Consider the following 25686-nt stretch of genomic DNA (forward strand, 5'->3'; position numbering starts at 1 on the left):
TGTCTAGCTCTTCCACCACGATTCGGTTCCACTTTCTCACAATCCATTCGGGGAGTTTCTTTAACAGCTTGTGGTTTTCTTCAGAATCATTCAGGATGGCTAATCCTTTTACGTGAGGAATTGCCTCGACACAACCCTGTAGGAAATCTGTGAAATCTCGTAATGCCAGTGGGTCATTTGCTCCAATTTTGGGCCATCTCATCAGCTTGTCTCTAAACGCTCTTTGGATGACGAACGAGTTCCCGTACCTTTCCTGTAACACTTTCCAGGCACCTTGATACGCATCCTCAGAATTTCTGTAGAAATATCCCTCCACCGCTTTGCGAGCTTCCCCAGCAAGGTAATTCTTCAGATAGAACATTTTTTCACCAGAAGGAAGAGGTTTTCGATCGATGAGGGCCATGAATGACATCTTCCAATCTATGAATTTTAAAGGGTCACCAACAAAGACAGTGGGTTCTGGAACTGGCAGCCGATGTGTGCTTAGTGAGTTTGCTATTGCTTGAGCTAGATCTGCAGTTTCCCGAGGTGATGTAACTTCATATCCTTCACATGATGCTTGCTGAGGTAGGAACAACTGTGCTTCCGGGTTCAGTTGAGATGTAAGCTCAGTCTTTTGGCAGCCAGTGTGAATGCTAGGGCCTTCGTCATCTTCACAGCAATGAAGGTTGCCTTCCAAATCGTTATACACTTTGACACGAGCTGCTGCTACTTTAACGTCTTTGTCAACTTGTAGCTGTTGTAGCCGCTTCTTTTCCTCCACTAGCCATAACTGCATTTCAGCCTCCTTCTGCTTTATCTCCGCTAACATTCTCGATTCACAAAGCTTCCAGTCATGCTCCATCTTATCAAGCTTAGCTTGTTGATTGTGAATTTCTTGTAAAGCTTTAGCTTGTTCTAGTTTCGCTGCAAATTCTGCCTGTGCATCAGCACGCTTACTTGAGACTTTAGAAGTCTTTGATTGGTTATCGGATCCCAGTGATGACTCTGAAACGACTGTGTTTGTTACTGTACATCCAAAGACGGATCCATATTCATCCTTATTCAGCACCTGCCTTACTCTTTCCTTCACAAGTTCTTCGTTGTAACTTTCATTAAATGTTTCCAGTCGTTTACTGACAAGATCAGTGATCTCTGCAGTTAGTGCAGCGCAGGCATCCATACGTTTAACAATGTCTGGAGTAGTAGTGTGGTTACGCAGAATCGGTTCATAACGCTGATAGACTGAATCATGTCTGCCTTGAATGTCCTGCTGTATTTGCTCCAGGTCTTCACGTGTACAGAATGTTTTCAAATTTGATCTAGCCTCTCTTGCAGCCTGCTTCCAGGACTCATATGTCTTATGGAAGGACCTTTCCTGTTTCTTTGCTTCGAGCTCATGCATCTCTCGACCTTTCTCTGTTAAGCTTCTTTCACGTGAGCTTGCTCTGATCTGTTGCACTGGTGGGTTACTTATTTCTTCAGCTGGAAGTGGCATCTCCTCAACTGATTCAACTTCCTTTTCAGGTGGGTTTTCCATGGCCTCTTTAATGTTGATTGCTTCTTTAAACTGGGCAACTTAAGCTATAAGTGATACCATTTCCATCAGACCTCTAAAATGTAAGCACTCAAAATATTAGAAACAAGAATCAACACAAATGCATAACTGTAAACACTTTTAACATTTAAATATTTCCCTTGTAATAGATCAGAAATTTCAGTGTTTACAAACAGTAATAAAGTTAACTATACTCTTTGTGTATGACTTTTTAAATGTCCAAGATAAAACTTCAACAATCAACGTTCAAATTTAACACACAAGTTTTTTATAGTCTTTAAATAATCAAGTAAACTTGAATATTTTCTTGTGATTTGACTTATTCAATTTAAATGTATTCTTGTAGTTTTATCCTTCAATTTAATAGTTCAAAAAAATTCTCCTTTCCATTTGAACATGTCAACTTACAGAGTTCCAATGAATGGATGCAGCTCACGTAGGAATACGATTTAACTCACAGTCTCAATCTCATCTGTAATGTTAAACGGTGCCTTGCTACCACCTTGCGATCTTTCTCTTTAAGCAGTTGTAATGACGTCACGATCCGCTGTGACTGCGCAGACGTCCGCAGCGCCGTGCTGATCCTCGTGCGGCGTTGTGATGAACTCTCTCGAACAGGCCGGCAGCGAAGCGATGCAGAGTCCCGATAAGCGTCGAGTTTCACTGTAGCAGCCCCTCGGCGTCGACAAACGAGACAGAGAGTTTCGACGGGTGCTTAATCTTCTTTATTCCGCTCGCTTTGAGCGCCATTAACCGTGACTTCGATAAACGTTGTGTTGTAGCACCGTGAAACTACATAAAGAAACAATACACTCATAAATAAAAACGTATGTACAAATGACAGATTACTTAAACAAATACACATTTACAGATACCCAGAAGGCAAATAAATTATTACATACATGAGAAATTAACCAAAAGAGCTCGATAAATAACACGTGCCATACGAAATTATATATTACTTTAAAATACAACATGCAAACACACAATAAAGACACATACCTCGCTCCGCTTGCCAAAGGGGTACTAAAAGAACCAAAACGTAAAGTGCATCCACCTTTTACAATATATATTTCAAAACTTTTGTAAACACCACGTGAGAACCACAATGTGCTCCTCGTCCGCACCTCTTTCTTCTCCCTGAATTACAGCTTACGTTACGTAGAGAGCGTGCGTGCGCGCACAACACGTTTAAAGGGGCACACACACATACATATTTTTGCGGTCATTTACAGCGTGAGAAACCTTGGGGTAATAATTGACTCATCTCTAAGCTTTGATAAACAGATAAACTCTGTTGTAAAGAACAGTTTTTATCAGCTTAGATTGATTTCTAAGATAAAACCCCTTCTCAGTTATAAAGATTTGGAGATTGTTATTCATGCTTTTATTACTTCCAGACTGGACTACTGCAATTCTCTTTATGCAGGGATCCCCCAACGTCAACTATGTCGTCTGCAGTTGGTACAAAATGCCGCAGCCAGATTTCTGACTGGCACTAAAAAAAGGGACCACATTACTCCAGTACTATCTTATCTTCACTGGCTGCCGGTTCAGTACAGGATTGAATATAAGATTTTATTAATGGTTTTTAAAGCATTGCACAACAGGTCCCCAAAATACATTGTGGATCTTTTAGACTCTTACACAACAGGCAGGACATTAAGATCCACGAACCAATCTTTGCTGGCGGTCCCCTATTCGAAATAGAAGTCAAAGGGTGACCGAGCTTTTTCAGTTGTGGCTCCTAAGTTGTGGAACAGCCTCCCCCTTCATATCCGGCTAGCTCAATCAATAGAAATGTTTAAGTCGCAGCTAAAAACTTACCTTTTTAATTTAGCCTTTAGTTAAGGGTGGTGTACACTGTAGGTATACACTTTTACTTAGTTTTATTTCTTCCTACACACTGATCTTATTATGCTGGTGGGTGAGGGAGATGTTTAAGAGTGTGAAATATGCCTTCATCCGCTAGGCTTGATATGTTCTGTTTTTATATATGTATGTCTTTTTACTGTAACTGTGAAGCACTTTGGGCAACATTGTTGCGGGTAAATGTGCTATATAAATAAATAAAAGTTGAAGTTGAAAGTAGTCTTGCATATTAGTTCACCCCAAAATGGGCAAATAGTATTTGCACATTATCACTTAACTTTTGCTGCTTGACTTCACGGAGAAAGGATCATTATGAAATTAATATTAGCCAAGGAAAAGGTGTAGTTTTTGAAATTAATACTGGCTTTTAATTATTTATTAATACTAAATAATTGTGAATTTTGAGTGACTATTCCTTAGTCCATCATCCACATGTGAAAATTGGACAACTATTTAAGGGATCACTGCATCACTGTCTTTACTGGGTGGGTGTTTTCACACGCACATCAGAGGGGATTTAGAAGTGGGTGTACCTGCGTATACCCTGCACTACACCAGTGGCTACTGTACATGAACTAAACCAGATGATCAAGTTCTCCAGTAGGATTTCAGATGTTCCAAAGAGCTTCATCTGACTGTCTGAACAAAGGAGTTGAATAGTGACCTAAAAATCTGACATATTTCTTCATTTTTATGTTATAAGTTATGTCATTTTTGTATTTTATTTTGAGGATTAATTGGAAAATGAAAACTAAAATTGCAGTGTTATCTAGACTTCTGGATCTCACTGTACATCACTGAACAGTCGATTGAAGACAAAGAAAGTGCTTACTTCAACTGTGTTTCCCTGAGCGTTTGGTTGTTCATCCAAACCCAGTGTCCCTCAACCTCCAGATCATTAAGACCAATCCAGTGTGTCTCGTTAATTTTAGACACCAGAAAATCCTAGTGGAGAACATTTACTTTTGTCTTATTGCAGTTGTTCAAACAGGATCAAGGTTGTTTAATCTTCTATTATATGTATTATTTCTATCTCACCTGAACTTCTGTGTTGTTTATGGTGACCAGATGAGCTTCTGATGCTACACATGAATCACGACTCTCAAACCACGTCTGCTTTACAGAGGAGAAGAAATAACACTTTCCACGACGTGGTGTCCAACCCTCCTCGCAGGGCTTACAAGATGGAGTTAGGAATTCTGAAGCAGTGAATTCTGAAAATCATGTTTAAACGAAGCAATCTCTGCCTTTAACAGTACAGGAAATAAATACAGAACACAGACCACTGACCAAAGAAAGCAGCAACCCCATGTAGAGAAAGAGTGAAACAGCTTGAAAGTAGGTTAACCCACTCACCAGTGCAAGAAGAGAGGCAGTTTTTAACTCTCTGGTACTTGTCTAAGAGCTCTCTCTCAGAGTCTGATGCAGAAGACACTAATAAACAAATGAGAGGTTGTTTTAGTCTATAAAAGCCCGCTGGTGCCTCTGGGTATTTTTTATTTTTTTTTAGCAGCTTTATATCTGTCGTGTTAACAATTGCAACCCACAGGAAATCAATCATTTAGCTGTACCATAACTCTTGTATAAGTGTATAACTGCCTTAAATGTGTCTGTTTTCATCAGAGCAAAGATCAAATAGAGCAAGAATTATACTCACACATGATCCCCAGAACACTCAGACCTCCAAGAGCCAAAACAAGAGAGACACCGAGGACGATCAGAAGAACTTTAGTCCGCTTTGAGGAAGTAACTTGATTCCCTGTGATTAGAAATCAAATGTGATGACTGAATTCCAGCGTGATTCAATTGTTCAACGTTGATTATTTAATTTAATTGGCAGAATAGTTTGGCTTGAAAACATTCACAGATCATTTTAATATACAGTTTGAAAACTTGAGGCTCACTCAGTGAAACCATTCACTCGTGTACTGAATCTTCAGTCCAAGTCTGCAAAACTACAAGCACATTATACGCTTTAAACTCAGTCTGCAATTGATTTGATCGAATCCATGATGCAATGTATCTGAACAAGATGTCCAGGACCTCGGCAGAAAATGAGGCCCACAGCATTTAAGATACAGCAGAGTCTTTAATTTTACACATGGGTACTTTTTTATCCCTGTATGAACCAACGGGACGGGTTCTATGGTCAGATGGGAATCTGCAGGATCTGGAGAGATTCTGTATGGAGGAATGGTTTCTGATCTCTTGTCAGGTGTTCTCCAAACTCATCAGGCATTATAGGAGAAGACTCAGAGCTGTTATCTTGGAAAAAGGAGGTTGCAAAAAGTATTTAATAAAAGGGGGCAAATAATTGTTCCCAATGTGTTTTGGAGAAAAACATTTATTTCATTTTTTATATCATTTATTTTCCTATCATGTGCGGAGCTCCATATGAATTTTTGAAGTAATTACAAAGATTTAAACACCAAAACGACATAATACTAGATGAGAGAGCGCGGTGTAAACAACCTTGTTGAACTGCATTATGCCAATAGAGCATGAATATATCTAGTAAAACAAATATCTGCAACTAAAAACACAGGTGTTTTATACTGATAATGAGAAAGCAGTGTGTGATAGGAACCAAACACAAATAGAAATTTGCAGGAAGTTACAAAAACCTCAGACTCAGTGATCTCAATCACAGTTTTTTTTCCCAAATTGCTTAGACACTAAAAGTGAAACTTGAGGCTCACTCAGTGAAAACATTCACTCATGTACCAAATCTTCAGTTCAAGTCTGCAAAACTACAAGTACATTATATGCTTTAAACTCAGTTTGCAATTGAAAAACAAACTTTTTGCAAAACTCTAAACAGCCCAGCTCGCCCTCCCCCTCCTCCTGTGAGAGCTCTTCGGCCTCTGCCACAACGCCGGGGCCCACACCTTCCTCCATCTGCTTGAGGTGAACCAAAAACAACTGATACCAGCTCTCAGTGATATGTGTCGGGTCCCCGTTCTGATAACAGTAACTTTCTCAAATGTTTACAGAACAAACGGGAACCCAGTGTGCCTGTATCTTCCTCTATTGCTGTTCTATTACAAGATAGAAAGTCTAAGGCCTTCAATAGCCGTACAGCAAACCCAACTAATCTGGTGCCTATTACACGTCAAACTAAGATTGATGTGGGGACAAAAAGTAAGACTGTTAAGTTAGCACTTTTAAACATTCGCTCACTTAAAAATAAATCACTTCTAGTCAACGACTTAATAACCACAAGAACTTGGATTTTATGTTTTTAAATGAAACCTAGCTAGAAGGTTTCCGCTGCAGTGCAACAATCCTCAATGAAACATCCCCTCCTAACTTTACTTGTATGAGTGTCTGCAGAGCTGTTAAGAGAGGTGGGGGTCTAGCTGATCTTTTTAAAGATATCTATCAATGTAAGCAAATATCATTTGGGAATTACTTGTCTTTTGAATATCTGGGTATTGTGTTAAAAGGTGCTCCACGCATTTTACTTTTCATTATTTACAGGCCTCCAAAATACTCTCCATCCTTTGCTGAGGAATTTACAGAACTGTTATCAACAATTACCTCAGAGTTTGACTGTTTTGTCATTGCTGGAGATTTTAACATCCACATAGATAGTGCAGGAAACAATATGGCAAAAGAAATCAAAACTGTTTTAAAAACTTTTGATCTGACTCAGCAAGTACATGGACCCACACACAATCGTGGACACTCTAGATTTACTAATCAGTAAGGGTCTAAACATTTCATCGATTGTTATTAAGGATGTAGCACTGTCTGATCATTTCTGTATTTTCTTTGATATATTGATCTCTCCTGCCACTGAAGCTAGATCTGTGTCTGTCAAGAAGAGATGCTTAAATGAGAACACTAGTGTACTATTTATGAAGGCTATATCCTTAACACCAAGCATATCTGCAGACTCTGTTGATTTTCTCCTTGATTCTTTTAACTCAAAAGTTAAAAGTGTAATTGATGATATTGCTCCTGTTAAAATCAGGAAGAAGAATGGCAGACAAAAAGCACCTTGGAGAAACTCAACAACAGTGCAAATATGAAAAGACAATGCAGAAAAGCAGAGCGCATGTGGCAGAAGACAAAACTTGTAGTCCATTATAACATCTACAAAGACTGCATCCATGCTTTCAATATGGGACTAGGCAAAGCTAGACAGACTTTCTTCTCAAATATTATAAACAGTCATTTAAACAACACACGCACTCTTTTTGCTACTGTAGAGAGACTGACAAACCCCCCAAGCCAGATTCCCAGTGAAATAATATCATATCAGAATAATATCAGAAAGGTGATCAGCACATCCTTGAGTTGCGCTGGGGTCAGACAGATCAGACCACCTGAGAAAGTAGTTACTATGTCTGATTTCAAAGAAATTGATGGCAAAATTTTGGAAGAAACCGTACAGCACCTTAAAACATCAACCTGCGCTCTTGACACACTTCCCACATCTTTTTTCAAAAGTGTGTTAAACAGTTTAGAGGCAGATCTTCTAGAAGTGGTAAATGCCTCACTTCTCTCTGGGAGTTTTCCAAACTCCCTGAAAACTGCAGTTGTCAAGCCCCTCCTGAAAAAGAGCAGTCTGGATAAGACCATAATAAGCAACTATAGACCGTTCTTAAATCTTCCTTTCATAGGCAAGATCATTGAAAAAGTTGTCTTCAATCAGCTGAACAAATTCTTATGCTCGAATGGATACTTTGACAATTTTCAATCTGGTTTCTGACCGCACCACAGCACAGAGACAGCGCTCATAAAGATAATAAACGATATTATAAACGAGCGCGGGATTTGAGTTTACGGTCGCTGCTGAGAATGGAGATGAAGATCGCTGGATAAAGGGCTGAATTTGGATCTCTTTCTTGCAAACTTATGGATTATAAAGATTTGGATTACATCAAGCTAATAAAATTGATGTCTTTTGTGAATTTATGTTGTGTTTTGGACCGGTGTATTATGGTTTATTAGGAGAAAACGCATTTTGTGTCTCATGGTAAATAAACTAAATATTACAAAATGGTTTAACGATTAAAGATGGCATTTTTAAGGTTTTATAGTGTAGTCTTGTTTAACATCATGTAGGCTAATCCGACGAAACGAGTTTGCAGCAGAAAGCAGGAACAGAGCGAAATGTTATTATTTCTTAAAGGGATAGTTCACTTTGAAATTAAATTTTGGTATGTTTTAGCTTACCTGAAGGGCATCCAAGATGTAGGTGTCTTTTTTTCCTCAGTAGTTTCAATTTTGATATTTTAGGTCAAACCGTTCTTGTCTGTCAGTCATATAATGCAGGTCTGCGGTCACTGTCGCAAAACAGCATGCACAAGTCCAAATTAAAACAATTCCCCACCATCCAAATTAAACAATTCCCCATCGTAAGTACACTTTGATGGCCTAAGACACGAAACGAGCGGTTTGTTTGAGAAAACGAACCGTATTTATATAGTTTTTGCCTCTTGAACAAAGCCGCGTCCAACTGATCTGACGGCGCGGGCGGGTATAGATATATACACTGATGTCGCCTTGGCTAATGAACTGCAATAGCGAAGGCGACATCTAGTGTTTCTATATCTATATCCGCCCGCGTGCGGGTATAGAAACACTAGCACTAGATGTCGCCTTCGCTATTGCAGTTCATTAGCCAAGGCGACATCAGTGTATATATCTATACCCGCCCGCGCCGTCAGATCAGTTGGACGCGGCTTTGTTCAAGAGGCAAAAACTATATAAATACGGTTCGTTTTCTCACACAAACCGCTCGTTTCGTGTCTTAGGCCATCAAAGTGTACTTACGATGGGGAATTGTTTAATTTGGATGGTGGGGAATTGTTTTAATTTGGACTTGTGCATGCTCTTTGAGACAATGACCATAGACCTGCATTATATGACTGACAGACAAGAACGGTTTGACCTAAAAATATCAAAATTGAAACTACTGCGGAAAAAAAGACACCTACATCTTGGATGCCCTTGAGGTAAGCTAAAACATAGCAAAATTTAATTTCAAAGTGAACTATCCCTTTAAATGAGTAAACTGCATTTAATAAATGCAACTGAAAACGTAGGCCTACACAATTGAATGCAATAGAGTCGAAACATTAATGCCACGATTTTAATATTCATAAATAGGAATACATACAAATTTGTATGTCGGTAGAGTTGGTCATTCGTAAATAATTTACGTTTTTGTGCTGTCAATACGTCAGTATTATACGTTTCTGTGTGTATAAAACGTAAGTAAATGTACATGTGATAGAACTACACTTTACGTAAAAATACACACGTATTCTCATGAGATCACGTTGCAGCAAGCAAAAGTTTTACAGTTTTCACATCTGTGTGTAGTCTGGTGTGTATGTGGCTAATCATTTGTAAAACACAATTTTTGAAAGAGTTAAAATAGTTTTGAATTATTTGTTTGCTTTTGCAAGAGATGTCTGATGTTTTTCATGTTGTGTGCATGTTTTGTGGTTTTGTGTGTAGAGTTTCAAGAAATGGAGCCATAGTTTCAGAAACTGTGTAAGCAATCTGAAAAAAACAAACAAAAAAAAAACTGCAATGCTTTTTTGAATATTCAACTTGCTGAATGCTTAAACCCTAACCGTGATTCTTATAACACAATTTCTAAAACTTTTAATACTTATAGTAAAACCACTCACTGAGTTTGCACTCAGTTTGCAATTTTGTAACACACACTTTGCAAAACTGTAGGTACAATCCACTGCACAGCACTTCTTTTGCGGAACTGTAAACACAACTCGCTGCTTTACACTCAATTTCCAAATGATCAACACATTCCTAGCAAAACTATACACATGTATGGCTATTATTTATTATTTTGCCAACTGTCTGGCACACTATCACAGGTGAAAACTGTTTTAGATAATTAGTTCACTTTGCAATCAGCCTAAGCACTATAAATAAGCCACAGGTAAGCTGTCCGTGTGGAGTACAATGGAGGAAGCAAGATAAGTGAGAATTAGAGGAGGCCGAGGAAGAGGGCGTGGAGGTGAAGAAGCAAGAGGGAGAGGACGACAAGGACAAGGACAAGGACAAGGACAAGGAGGTGAAGCTAGAGGAAGAGGACAAGGAAGAGCAAGAGGAGGACGAGGAGAGGGAAGAGGAAGGGTAAGAAGAGTAAGAAATAGAATTACTGATGACATCAGAGCTACAATAGTGGACCATGTAATCAACCAATGACCCTGAGGGAAGCTGGACAACGGGTTCAGCGCTTGAGCCGCTACACTGTAACAAGCATCATAAGGACAATTTCGAAATGAGAATCGTTAGTACAGTCACTTTGCAAGTGTTGCAAGTTTTGTAGCACTGCCATACTCTAATGAGAAACACAACAATACCATACATGTAAAAATACTAAAATTGTTACTTTACAGAATTAGACGTCCAGATGCTGGGGGCAGAGGAAGAATGTTCACTGCAGAACAAGAGACCCATATAGTCAATATGGTTATTGCAAATAATTCCATAAGGCTACGAGAAATACAGCAGCGCATAATTAAGGATGACACCACCTTCCAAAACATTGTAAGCATCTCTGTATTATGTCGTGTACTTGCCCACAACAGAATCCAAATGAAACAAATCTACAGAGTCCCTTTTGAAAGAAACGGTGAACGTGTAAAACAACTGCGATATGACTATGTGCATGTAAGCTGTAGTATCATTGGTACTGAATCTGGAAGTGCATACTGTAGTGCTGTGCATGGGCCTGCTGTGCTGCATTTGTTTAGTCTTGTCCAGAGAGTGATGGAGCTAGAGGCAGATGCCATGGGTCATGAGCTGCTTTTTGTGGATGAGGCAGGTTTTAACCTCACTAAAACAAGGAGACGTGGCAGGAACATTATTGGACACCGTGCCATAATCAATGTCCCAGGACAACGTGGTGGTAACATAACTATGTGTGCTGCTTTTAGTCAAAATGGAGTTGTTCACCATCATGCAACCCTAGGCCCATATAACACTGCACATATTATTACATTCCTTACATGACATGCTCACTAATGTTCAGAGATCAGAGCAGACCAGAAACGTCATCATATGGGACAATGTTAGTTTCCATAGGGCTGCTTTGGTGCGCAACTTACAGATCACTCACTCTTCACTGTACTCAACCTCCCCCCATACTCTCCATTCTTGCATCCAATTGAAGAGTTCTTCTCTGCCTGGCGCTGGAAGGTCTATGACCATCATCCCCATCAACACATAGCCCTTTTACAGACAATGGAGGAGGTATGTGGGGATATTGACCAGGCATCATGTCAGGCCTGGATACGGCATTCCAGAAGATATTTTCCCCAGTGCCTTGGACTAGAGAACATTGCATGTGATGTAGAGGACATTTTGTGGCCGGACCCAGAGAGACGACACGATGTAGACTGAATTTTTTTTTTTTTTTTTTTTCAGTGAAATTACTATTTTGTGTTTTGACTTGGAAAAAAAAAACACTTTTGTTTGTTTTGATGTGTGTAAATAAACACCAATACTTGAAGTATGGATCCCTGTACGTTTACAGAACTATGACAAAAGTATGACCTCAAACTGACATAGCCTACCTTGTGCACAGAGAAAGCAAAAGCCAGATGTGTTTTTTATTCATACCATCAGTGTGTAGTTGGCGCATTGTGTGCTTATTAATGTGATGGCTTGTGTTTTCTTATTTGTGTGTAGAGATTTTTGCAAAAAGCCAATAGTTACAAAAAAAATGTGGTTAAGCCATCAGAAAAAACTGTGACATCTATATTTAGTTACATTAAATCAAAATACATTATTTTACAATGTGGCATTCGTTGAACAACCCCGTACTCAGGAACTATATCATTCTAATTATAAATTATTTAAAAGTGAACTGAATGAAAACAATAGCTGTTGATTATTCAAAATTATACATGCAAACGTTTAGAAAAAGACACCCATCTCATGTCTCTTTTAATGTGTTCTCTTTTGGTATATTATAGTGGAGAAAACTTTAAAATTATATATATATATATATATATATATATATATTTCAAATATTTTATTTAAATTTAACAGGCTTGAAGGAATCATATTATTCTAATTATTCACCAGTTAGGTACGAACAGAATGAAAACAATAGCTGATGTTCAGAAAAATCATAAATGCATTCTTACCCATGTAATGAGAACTTTTGTTGTTTGGATAATTAACATAAATCATTTCCATTTTACTAACCCGGCACGACAGCAAACTCTGAGCCCTGTGTGTTATATTCAGGAAGGAAGAACCAATTTGGCATCAACCTAAGTTATAATAAACAGGAAGTAATGACTGTGAAAAGTTATTCATCTAAATATGGCATTGCAAAAGGCTAATTGTGTTGTTTGATATTAATTACTTTGACATGAATCATGCAAATACATGGTGTTTCTGATGTGGCTTAAAACCTCATTCCAAAATGGATTAAATTCATTATTTTCCTCAAAATTCTACAAACAATACCCCATAATGACAATGTGAAAGAAATTTGTTTGAAATCTCTGCAAATTTATTAAAAAATAATGTACATAAATATTCACAGCCTTTGCCATGACACTCAAAATTGAGCTCAGGTGCATCCTGTTTCACTGATCATCCTTGAGATGTTTCTACAACTTGATTGGAGTCCACCTATGGTAAATTCAGTTGATTGGACATGATTTGGAAAGTCACACACCTGTCTATATAAGGTCCCACAGTTAACAGTGCATGTCACCCATTGCTGTGTCTCAATTCACCTCACAAGTATGTACTCTTTTTGTGAAGAAAAAGTAGATACTTTTGAGTGTGTAGCAAAAGAGTACACAAGCTTTGGGACATACTTTCACGTCATACAATTGCGTCTTTAACTGTTGCTCTCTGTCGCATCCTGTCACAGTAAACTGACCTGTCAATCATCTTGTCACAGTTAAAATCCTCCACATTTCATTTAATTTCATTTCCTACCATATCGGAGAGATGCAGTAGCACATTGATCTGCTGTCGTGGGTCTTTCATGCAGAGAACTCTCATATTAATGCATAATGATGCATTTAAAAGTTAATGGCCAAATGGATCTTTATAAAAAAGTCCACATTGTTATTGCAGATGAAATATAAATAACACGGATAACATGAACAACATTTTTTTTATCAGGTTAAACTTTGATTAGTCACTCAAACCTTTATCTAATCCTCTCACAGTCGGTCGCGCATATCCGCCATGTTTTGTAGTTAACACTTTTTACTCGTGTTTGTAGTTCCTCCTCCAAAGCACAATGGGTTGTGGGCAATATTAGCTTTTAGAGTGTGCACGGATCCACACTTCGAAAATCGACAGCAAATAGTAGACCATCTGAGGACTTCTGGCATGCTCTTTTCAACATACTATGCTTTGGGACACACTTATTTGATGGATAATGGACATTGAGACGCAGGGCAAGCCATGAAGACCAAGAAATTTTCTGTAGACCTTCGAGACAGGATTGTAAAAAATGTCTGCAGCATTGAAGGTCCCAATGAGCACAGTGGCCTCCATTATCCGTAAATGGAAGAAGTTTGGAACCACCAGGACTCTTCCTAGAGCTGAGCGAGGGGGGGAGAAGGGCCTTAGTCAGGAAGGAGGCCAAGAACCCGATGGTCACTCTGACAAAGCTCCAGTGTTTCTCTGTGGAGAGAGGAGAACCTTCCTGAAGAACAACCATCTCTGCAGCACTCCACCAATCAGGCCTGTGTGGTAGAGTGGCCAGACGGAAGCCACTCCTCAGTAAAAGGCACATGACAGCCCGCCTGGAGTTTGCCAAAAGGCACCTGAAGGACTCTCAGTCCATAAGTAACAAAGTCTCTCTGGTCTGATGAAACAAAGATTGAACTCTTTGGCCTGAATTTGCCATTCATCATGCGTCATGTCTGGAGGAAACAAGGCACCGCTCACCACCTGGCCAATACCATCTCTACAGTGAAGCATGGTGGCGGCAGGATCATGCTGTGGGGATGTTTTTTTGTTTTTTTTTTTCAAAGATTTTAAACAAACTTCTTTCACATTGTCATTATGGGGTATGGTTTGTAGATTTTTAAGGAAAATAATGAATTTAATAAATTTTTGTATAAGGCTGTAACATAACAAAATTGGAAAAAGTGAAGTGCTGTGAATACTTTCCGGATGCACTAAGACCATGTTTATTTTATTATTATACTACAGGGCCGTTGAATGCTTGAATCTGATTGGTTGACGAACGTTCTAAGGTGTGCATTATTTTCAGGGAAACGCACAGCTAAAGTAGTTCCAGGCAGGTCTTGACCGCATTACAGTTCCATATCACTTCGCGTAGTCAACTGTAATAACGGAAGATAGGATACAATTCATAACAAGAAAAAACATTTAGCCCCATGCGCTTGATCTGCAATTTTCAATGTCTAGCTTCACAATCAATGGAAACATGCAGTTTAATTTTAATAAATTAAGTATATAGTCCTATATAATCAATAGAAAATTAAACTGAATATAGGCTAAATAAATGGATAGTCCTGCAGCACGGATTTTTATTGCAGATAATTTAACAAATAAATAATTATTGATTGGCCTACTTGTTAAAAGGGCTTTGTGTTTCATTTATTTGGCTAGTCTAGGCTACTGTCATCTGTCAATAATAGAAACAAAAGAATAAATAAACGAATTAATTAAAACGAATTGAATTAATAAATAAATAATAATATTGACGCACATGCTTTTCTGTCTCATTATTGCAACATCTCTCTCTAATAACTGCATTAATAACTGCATAAAGCCGGGGACACACTTTAAGGCCGGTTATGAATGTTATTTGTTTCTTATGACTTATCATGTCCAAACGCGTGTTCAGCGCATTCAGTCTGTGTTTAAAGTCGGTTTTTAAAATATGCTGCGATGAAAACAGTCAGAGAATGTGTCAGCTAGTCGTGTGTCCCCAGCATTAGTCTGCTATCAGTGGCTCAAACCTCCGTTACTAACTCTAAAATGACGTTTTGGAATTAGCAACGGAGGCAGGGGATTAGATGCGTAAGAAATTAGTCCTACATACAAGAGCGTTTTAATGACAAAAAACTTTACAAACGTCTTGAAATACATAATCTGAACAATGTTTCGAGGTGTGGTAACTGTAGTATAAGCGGAATAATTGACTTCAGGCCGTTGAATTATTAGAAAAATAATGCACACCCGAGGTGAACGGCCACTCCGCTTCGCGTCGTGACCGCATTACCACCTCGGGTGTGCATTATTTTTCTAATAATTCAACGGCCTGTCGTCAATTATTCCTTACTTATTTTGTCATATCACCATTGTAAAACAATTTATAAAATCCAGGGCATTAAAACAGAATAAACGCAAGTATGGATGTGCAAAACACAGTTTTATTAAAACAGTTGAAAAGCTGAGAAGTGAGGAAAACGAATAGAAAGAGACACCTGTCTAGTGCCTCTAAATGTGCAGCATTAGAGCTCTCTTTCAGTGCATTCCAATGGAGAAGCACTACATTTTAAAGGGGGGGGTACAATGGTGTTTCATGTATTCAGAGTTGTTTACAGTGTTAAAGAGATGGATTCTCATGCTAAACATGGGCAAAGTTTAAAAAAAATATTTTGGACGAATAACGGAGAATTTCTGTGCCGAAAATCTTACTTCCGGGTTGGTACAAGTTTCGGCTGTTTTTTTTCGATCGTGGATCTAATGACGTAGATGAGAGTGGAACTCCTTATATGAGCATTTCTCCCGGAAAAGCTCGCCCGCGCACACGTCGACCAGAGGAGAGAGACCGCACACATCAACGCGCTTCAACAGGAAATCATCGGCAGCGCTGCATAAGATTTGTTCAAGAATGTCTCCAAAAAAGTGTGTTTTTGGATGTGAGGGAAAGCTTACCGTGTTCAGCTTTCCAAAGAACCCAGTGTTACAGGAACAGTGGATGCAGTTTGTTTTTCCGGGGCAGCAACGGAGTGTACCAAGTGCGGTTGTGTGTTCTGGTCATTTCAGTGACGAATGTTTTATTAACAAGGCCCAGGTCGACGCTGGATTTGCAAATCGTTTGCTATTAAAACGTGGAGCGGTCCCAGTGATAAAAGACCCCATTCATGTAAGTACAACTGGATCAGATTTCTGTCTTTTGCTGGAAATCAAGCACTACCGCTTGACTCTATAGCTCCGCCTCCAGGACCTCGGCTTTTTCCGGAGAGAATCGGAAAGCTGTATTTTTCTTTTATAAATATAATAAAACTAAACATTTTTTGGAGATATTAAAGATGCACTACTAGTAAAGTTTCACCTAATCTCATGTTAATCTTGAGTACCAGCAAACAGGGGACGTCCCCCGGACGTTTCGAACGTCCCCTTAGGTCCGCATTAGGTCCGCTTTGTAACGTTCCCGAGCGGACGTTCGGAGGACGTCCGCATTTGGTCCGCTTTGTAACGTTCCCGTGCGGACCTTCGGGGGACGTCCGCAATTGGTCCGCTTTATAACGTTCCCGAGCGGACCTTCGGGGGACGTCCGCATTTGGTCAGCTTTGTAACGTTCCCAAGCGGACCTTCGGGGGACGTCCGCATTTGGTCAGCTTTGTAACGTTCCCAAGCGGACCTTCGGGGGACGTCCGCATTTGGTCCGCTTTATAACGTTCCCGAGAAGACCTTCGGAGGACGTCCGCATCTGGACCGCTTTGTAACGTTCCCGAGCGGACCTTCGGAGGACGTCCGCATCTGGTCCGCTTTGTAACGTTCCCGAGCGGACCTTCGGAGGACGTCCGCATCTGGTCCGCTTTGTAACGTTCGCTGATGGACGTTCTGAGGACATTTGTCCGGGCCAGTTTGTGAACATCTCCCTCACCTGCCATTTCCATGACAACACAATCCAGTCGCCCATACCTTTGATTTATCATTAGACCGGACATCTTGCAACTCAGACAAACGAATGATTAAACTAAAATATAAACCCATATTGGATTTAAAAAGGGATTTCTTTATCCATTAAATTAACTGTGATAATGGATTTTATCTAAAAAACATGTTTTTTTTTTTGTTTTGCAGATTGACGTTGTGTAGTTTTATAACTGCAAATAAACTATAGTAAAAATATTATTTAAATTAATTCTGAAATTAAGTTAATTTAAAAAAAAAATTAGGGCTGTCAAAAGATTAATCACGATTAATCGCATCCAAAATAAAAGTTTGTGTTTGCATAATATATGTGTGTGTACTGTGTATAATTATTTTGTATATATAAATACACACACATGCATGTATATATTTAAGAAATATTTGCATACATATACTGTATATATTTATATATAATTTATATTATATATAAATATATTTTTTTTATATATAAATTACACATTTTTCTTAAATATATACAAGCATGTGTGTGTATTTATATATACAAATTTAATTATACACAGTACACACATATATTATGTAAACACAAACTTTTATTTTGGATGTGATTAATCACAATTAATCTTTTGACAGCCCTATAAAAAATGTTAGTGTTTTAAATGTAATGTTAAGATAATAACTTTCATGTTACTTATAACTTCTATCACTTATTAAAGATGTAATCAAATCACAAGTCTGTTTTCAGCCAATATAATTTAAACATCAAAAACATGAGAGGTTGAATCTCAGGAGCTCTAAAATAATGCATCGACTTCACATGATGAATGCAGCCAAGGAAAATGTGAAGAATGGAATAGCACATGCTGGAAAGAAAGTGGAAAATAACACAGGTAAGACAAATGTATCCTAATTTAGGCTACCTGTGAAAATGTTGGTCAGGAGATCGAAGGACTGGTTTTATTCAAAATAAGTTATTTTAGGAAAAATATTATTCTAATTATTGCACTTAAGACTGATAGCACATTACATTTCAAATAACAAAAAAAGTGTCATATAGCTACACACTATAATTTTGGCAGAATGCCTTCCATAACACACTAGCAAGTTATGATCAAATGCGCCTAAGCGAGTGACGTCATTCATTATGGCACGCAGCATGTATCCATGTATCCATGGCAACGCTCAGCTGCGTAGTGACAGTTAATGGTCCTCTTCAGACGCGGCCTTGTGTTTTCCCTTTCTTCTGTCTAAAAGGTATTTTTAATTTTTATATTAGTATAAATTAGTTATCGTAACCTCTATACATCATTACATATTATGAAAATTTGACCTTTTAAAACGTTTGCTGAAGTTGTCCCCCGTGTACCACTGCTAACCGTTATGCTAACACTACGAAACTAACGTTAAATGTAGCTGAAATGAGACGACGTTATATTTCACATATTCATATATAGACATATAAAATCATAACACTACTGAATGTGTTAATTTTGTTGTTTTAGATGCCAGGGGGAAGAATTGCCAACGGACTAACCACAGCTGACCGACCGAGACACACACACAGCTGCCAGCGCGTTTGAAGACACACACACACACACACACACATGGAAAGAGCACAACACCTTTACAATTGTTCAAATAAATACTTTGTTCCTTACAACGTGTCTGTTTTCTTTGGTTAGCCAGAAGTAAAATAAAATAAAATGATAAAAGGATGTTAAAAGGAGTTCTAATGAACGTTCTGTAAAGGTCCCCGAATGTTTTCCATACGTCCCACGAAGGTCCCTCGGGACGTCGCACGACGGTCCTGCAAACGTCCTGCGAACGTCCCCCGCGACGTCCTGCTAACGTTTAAAGAACCCTACACGAAGACGTCCAGAGGACGTTCGCAGAGAACGTTCAGGGACGTTCTAGGGACGTCTTTTTGTTAGCTGGGGAGTAGTAGACTACTACTCTATAGGTACTCAAGATTAACATGAGATTAGGTGAAACTGTGCATGTTATGTACCCTTTAAACTTGATGCATGCAAATTAAAAATGAAAGGGTTTCTTTTAAAAGGCTGATTTTCACGCTTCGGGGCAGGTAGAATGACCGCATTATATTATTTTAATATCTAAAAAACCGAAGCAGCACAAACGAAACTTTTTACAGCACAAACGGAGCACAAACGATTGAGCATAGTTTGGGTGAATTTGAAGCATGTGGGGGAGCTGGTGATGTCATCAACAATAATTTAATGTCTAATATTTTAAAACCCAACGCTGCACAAACGAAAATTTTACCGGCACAAACCAGCACAAACGAACAAGACCATTTTGGGTGAATTTGGAGCATGTGGGGGGCTGAGTGACCTCAGAATGACCTAATAATATTCTTTTAATATCTAAAAAACCGAAGCAGCACAAACGAAAATTTTTACAGCACAAACGGAGCACAAACGATTGCGTCTATTTTGGGTGAATTTGGAGCATTGGGGGGGCTGGTGACGTCATCGTCTATAATTAAATTTCTAATATTTTAAAACCCGACGCTGCACAAACGAAAATCTTACCGGCACAAACCAGCACAAACGAAGCACAAACGAACAAGACTATTTTGGGTGAATTTGGAGCATGTGGGGGGGCTGAGTGACCTCAGAATGACCTAAAAATATTATTTTAATATCTGAAAAACCGAAACGGCACAAACGAAATTTTTTACAGCACAAACCAGCACAAACGGAGCACAAACGATTGCGTCTATTTTGGGTGAATTTGGAGCATTGGGGGGGCTGGTGACGTCATCGTCTATAATTCAATTTCTAATATTTTAAAACCCGACGCTGCACAAACGAAAATTTTACCGGCACAAACCAGCACAAACGAAGCACAAACGAACAAGACTATTTTGGGTGAATTTGGAGCATGTGGGGGGGCTGAGTGACCTCAGAATGACCTAAAAATATTATTTTAATATCTGAAAAACCGAAACAGCACAAACGAAAATTTTTACAGCACAAACCAGCACAAACGGAGCACAAACGATTGAACATAGTTTGACGACCTTTTGCGTTGGGTGGGGGGCCAACTTCACGCAGGTAGTGATGTGTACATATGTCGTCCAAAGGTTGTCAGGCACCCTAAGCACAAACTTAAGCAATGGCCCTGAACCGTTTATAGCAACCTTTTGGTCATGTTGTCAAAACGTTGTTGGAAGGTTGGGTACGTTGTGCAAACGTTCTGTGTTTGCTGGGAGAACGCTTCTCCAGAGAGGAAACGGATCTGCTCGTGCGTGAGTTGCCCCTATTATGCTATTTTAAAGGAACACTGCACCGTTTTTTCATATTAAACTATGTTATTCCCTTAACTAAGATGAGTTGAAACATACCTCTCTCGTCTCAGTGCGTGCACTCAATCGCTCTGGCGCGCGGCGACACTTTGATAGCACTTAGCTTAGCCCAGTTCATTCATTAGGATCCAAACAGAAGTTAGAAGCGACCAAACACCTCCATGACCGAATGATAGGGAACTCCACAATACCAAGTATTGGAAGAATATTGAAATCTAACAGGACAAATATTAACTGTTGGTTTTGTATCTGTAGGAAATAAAGATGACCAAATAAATTGTGTATAAGTCATCAAAGAGGAGTTTCACGCAATTTCCAATTTGGTGGATGCATTGATGACAATAGTGATGATGGAATGTACATGTCATCAATGCATCCACCAAATTGGAAATTCTAAAGGAAATTCTAAATATTAGGTTATAAAGAGTTCACAGCAAGATGTTATTAACCTTATCAGATTAGCTTCATTTAAACTGATTTCTAACCACTGACCTGCAATCGTGTGAAACTCCTCTTTGATGACTCTCACGGGTTTGTACCCAGGAAACAACACAAAACTTATCAGAAAGAGCGAGAGAGCGAGGCACACTTTACTTGCCTCTCTGCATACAGCGGCCTACTAATGTGCTCTGCATCCCTGATGTTATATAGAAAATAGGCTATGCACAATGAATGAATGAACCTGCACTGCAAAAAAAATGCCTTGCTTACTTAGCATTTTTGTCTTCTTGTTTCCAGTCAAATTATTTTAAATATATTCTTAAATCAAGATGCATTTATCTACATATGAAAAATGACAAAAGGTTATTTAGTCTTGTTCCCTGGGTTAACACACAAGAATGAACCTCATTGGTTCTTGCTGAAGCTCAAACGTGCTGCAAAATGAACAATTCGCTACAAGTGTTTTTTGTTCTTTTTTTATTTTATTTTAGAGATCTTGTCCATATCTACCATATCTAATGCGCATACACTGTCCTAAGTGCAATTAATAATTGAAAATTAATACAATTTAATTAATAGTAAAATTACATCAAATTGAATAAAATAATCCTTATGTATTTTAATTGAATAATTGATTAAGGATTGTTTAATTATTCAATTAAAATAATCAAAAATTATTCATATATAAATATTACATTTTATCTTTTGATATTTCAAAAATAATCTCATTATTTAGATCCTTTAGACATTAGATCCTATTATTTCTGATGTCACTCATTATTTTGGTCCCTTGCCATCGTCAACAGCTTATTGACTGGTATCATGTACATTGATCATGTTTATTGTATTTGGCAGGATTGTGTGTCACAAACACACACACACACACAGGTACACTTGTGAGGGCCACAAGTCCTCACTTATGGTGAAATATTACGACAGCTAAGGAGTTATGAGTGAAGACCATAACACACACACGCACACACGCACACACACACACACACACACACACACACACACACACACAAACAAACAAACAAAAAAAGCTGTAAAGACAAGTATCACTTTGCATGAAACATTTATTTGTTTGGTTTTACTCTACATAGCAGTCAAAGAAATAACACAGACAAAGTTTATAACATAAATTTGTAGACATAAGCATTTACTCCATAAAAGCAGGTTCAAACTAAGGCTGGAAACAATTTAATTAAAGACTGCCATGATTTTTGTCACCTTATTCAGGATATGCGCATGGATTTCACTTTATTTAATACACTGTAAAAAATAATTCTGTGGCTTAGTAAATATTACAGAAATTTTTAACTTTATTAACTTAATAAAATCTCTGAATATCGTTTACTTGATTGTTTGAGTTAAACATACCAAAATAATTGAGTAAAAATCCAACAGTTCATTTTATCTAAAATTTACAGATATATTTAAGTTTTTTTAAATAAAATTATTTAGTAGGCTATTTGACTAACCAATTATTTATGTATAATATACTTAATATATTTGTGAAATTTCTATCAAAATATTTGAGAATGTTGAATTAAACTGATCTGTTTCAAGAAACAAAAATATTACTTAATTCAAATCAATATTATTAATATATTTAACACACTCTTAAAATTGAGTAAGTTTACTCAATTAAAACAATGCACCCCTCCCCCACCCTCTGACGTGACGACAACTCGACGTTGGTGTGAGCGCGGGCTGTTTGAACTCTCCAGTCTCCAGAACAACAGTTATCTTCTCAGCGTCGCAGAGTTGGTGCATTTCCACTGTGAAATTCAGGTTTGTATGTTTTATTTTATCTATAAAATCTTTACTGTGCTTTAAATCATATTTAATGTAAAACAACATACAGAGGCGTAATTCGACACCTAAACGAGACTCGTGCCTGTCTTTTTGCGTGATTGAAACGCTTTGCATAAACACATGACTTCATTCCTAATGATAATGAATATAATTATTATCATTTGGATGATAAAATGTCCTCAGAACTGTCACTGTTTGTTTATTGGCAGGTTATGTCAGTCGCTCGCAGTATCTATCACTATCAGCTGTGAGTGAAACGCAGGACAGCGGTATGAAGTTCGAAGTTCACCCGCAGAGGCGAGTCTGTCTCCGGCACGAGGACCAGTGCTGATCCGGTGGATATTGGATAACAGACTGGTTGATTACACTTGAATTAGGCTACCTGAATTTTTAAATATTTAATTTTTACTTATAAAATGTTTGTTAAATGAGTTTAAATGTAGGCAATATTGTATACAGTGTAAAATGTGCTGTATTGCTGTACTCATTGACAATAAAGGTCATGTATACTGGTGGTTGTGTGGAGTACTATTTTACAAAGGTTTAGAGAAAATAAAAAGTTAATATTACTCATTAATAAAAACAGTTAATATTACTCATAAATATTGTTTTTTAAATGTTTAAATGTTAAATTGTTTCTACTCAATTTTATTTTTTAATGTACCAGATGCAGTTACGGCGCTGATCCACTTGTCCGACACGACTGTCGCGTGGTGTCGCGACGCCTCCCCACATTGGTACGTTGATGGGCGTTAACCGCTATGGGCGTGGTTTTGACCGAGCGGGAAATGTAGCGTATTAGAACAGAGGACCTGCGAGAGACTTCCCTCCGTCTCCATATGCTCTACTTCTATTGGATAGACGCGTCGCGTTTAACGGACTTCATTTGCATAAAGATGGGCATCGGCCAGCTTTTTGACGCGCAGCATTTTTTCAAATGAAGCGCCGCCTTCCCGGAATGCTTTGCGGGTGCGACAAAGTCGCTTGACGTCACCCATAGGAATATAGTGGAGCGCGGCGCGACAGAAGTGTCGCACGGACAAGTGGATCAGCGCCGTTACTCAGATTTACTTAATTTTTTTACTTGCATTTACTCAATTCATACAGTATATTTCATTGATTTCACAGCTTTAAAATTTACTCAATTTTTTTGAGTGTAAAAATGTTTCACCAATAAAATTGAGTAAATAATAGTTAAACTTTTTACAGTGTACACTGTAAAAAATAATTCTGTGGCTTAGTAAATATTACAGAATTTTTTAACTTTATTAACTTAATAAAATCTCTGCATATCCTTTACTTGATTGTTTGAGTTAAACATACCAAAATAATTAAGTAAAAATCCAACAGTTAATTTTATCTAAAATTTACAGATATATTTAAGTTTTTTTCAATAAAATGATTTAGTATTTGACTACCCAATTATTTCTTTGTAATATACTTAATATATTTGTGAAATTTCTATCAAAATATTTGAGAATGTTGAATTAAACTGATCTGTTTCAAGAAACAAAAAAAATACTTAATTCAAATCAATATTATTAATATATTTAACACACTCTTAAAATTGAGTAAGTTTACTCAATTAAAACAATGCACCCCTCCCCCACCCTCTGACGTGAGGACAACTCGACGGTTGGTTGAGTGAGCGGGGGCTGTTTGAACTCTCCAGTCTCCAGACAACAGCTCTCTTCTCAGCGTCGCAGATTTGTTGCATTTTCTCTGTGAAATTCAGGTTGGTGTATGTTTTATTTTATCTATAAAATCATTACTGTGCTTTAAATCATATTTAATGCAAAACAACATACAGAGGCGTAATTCGACACCTAAACGAGAGTCGCGCCTGTCTTTTTGCGTGATTGAAACGCTTTGCATAAACACACGACTTCATTCCTAATGATGATGAATATTATTATTATCATTTGGATGATAAAATGTCCTCAGAACTGTCACTTTTTGTTTATTGGCAGGTTATGTCAGTCGCTCGCAGTATCTTTCGGCTGTGAGTGAAAAGCAGGACGGCGGTATGAAGTTCGAAGTTCACCCGCAGAGGCGAGTCCGTCTCCGGCACGAGGACCAGCGCAGATTCGGTGGATATTGGCTAACAGACTGGTTGATTACACTTGAATTAGGCTACCTGAATGTTTAAATATTTCATTTTTACTTGTTAAATAAGTTTAAATGCAGGCAATATTGTATACATGTTAAAAACAGTCTAAAATGTGCTGTATTGCTGTACTCATTGAAAATAAAGGCCAATGTCATGTATACTGGTGGTTGTCTGGAGTACTATTTTACAAAGGTTTAGAGAAAATAAAAAAGTTAATATTACTCATTAATAAAAACAGTTAATATTACTCATAAATATTGTTTTTTAAATGTTTAAATGTTAAATTATTTCTACTCAATTTTATTTGTTAATGTACCAGATGCAGTTACTCAGATTTACTTATTTTTTTTACTTGCATTTACTGAATTCATACAGTATATTTCATTGATTTCACAGCTTTAAAATTTACTCAATTTTTTTGAGTGTAAAAATGTTTCACCAATAAAATTGAGTAAATAATAGTTAAACTTTTTACAGTGTACAAATAAAATTTTAATTTAATGAACCCTAGTGAAAAAAGTATACTTTATTGTATTTGTAATATATTCCCTGTTTTAATAGTACATTGCAGATATACTAATAAAAAAATTACTATTTTTAAATATACAAAAAGTATATTAGCAGCATACTTTTGACTATTATCACAATACAATTTTTAACACACTTTAAAATAATTGTTATTTAGTATATTTTCTAAAAAATATATTTTACAAAAATATACTTGAAGTGAAAGTT

General features: G+C 37.7%; 1 long non-coding RNA gene across 1 annotated transcript; it reads right to left on the reverse strand.

The window, feature by feature from the left end:
- Window positions 1–4505: 4505 nt before the first annotated feature.
- On the reverse strand, window positions 4506–5169 carry LOC311093373. Its single transcript, XR_014608407.1, has 3 exons — window positions 5067–5169; window positions 4766–4843; window positions 4506–4608 (listed from the first exon to the last, which is right to left on the reverse strand). It is a non-coding gene; the product is annotated as an uncharacterized lncRNA (long non-coding RNA).
- Between the last annotated feature and the right edge of the window lie 20517 nt (window positions 5170–25686).

Source organism: Abramis brama (assembly GCF_963993115.1).
Source record: "Abramis brama genome assembly, chromosome: 12".
Classification (NCBI taxonomy): Eukaryota; Metazoa; Chordata; class Actinopteri; order Cypriniformes; family Leuciscidae; genus Abramis; species Abramis brama.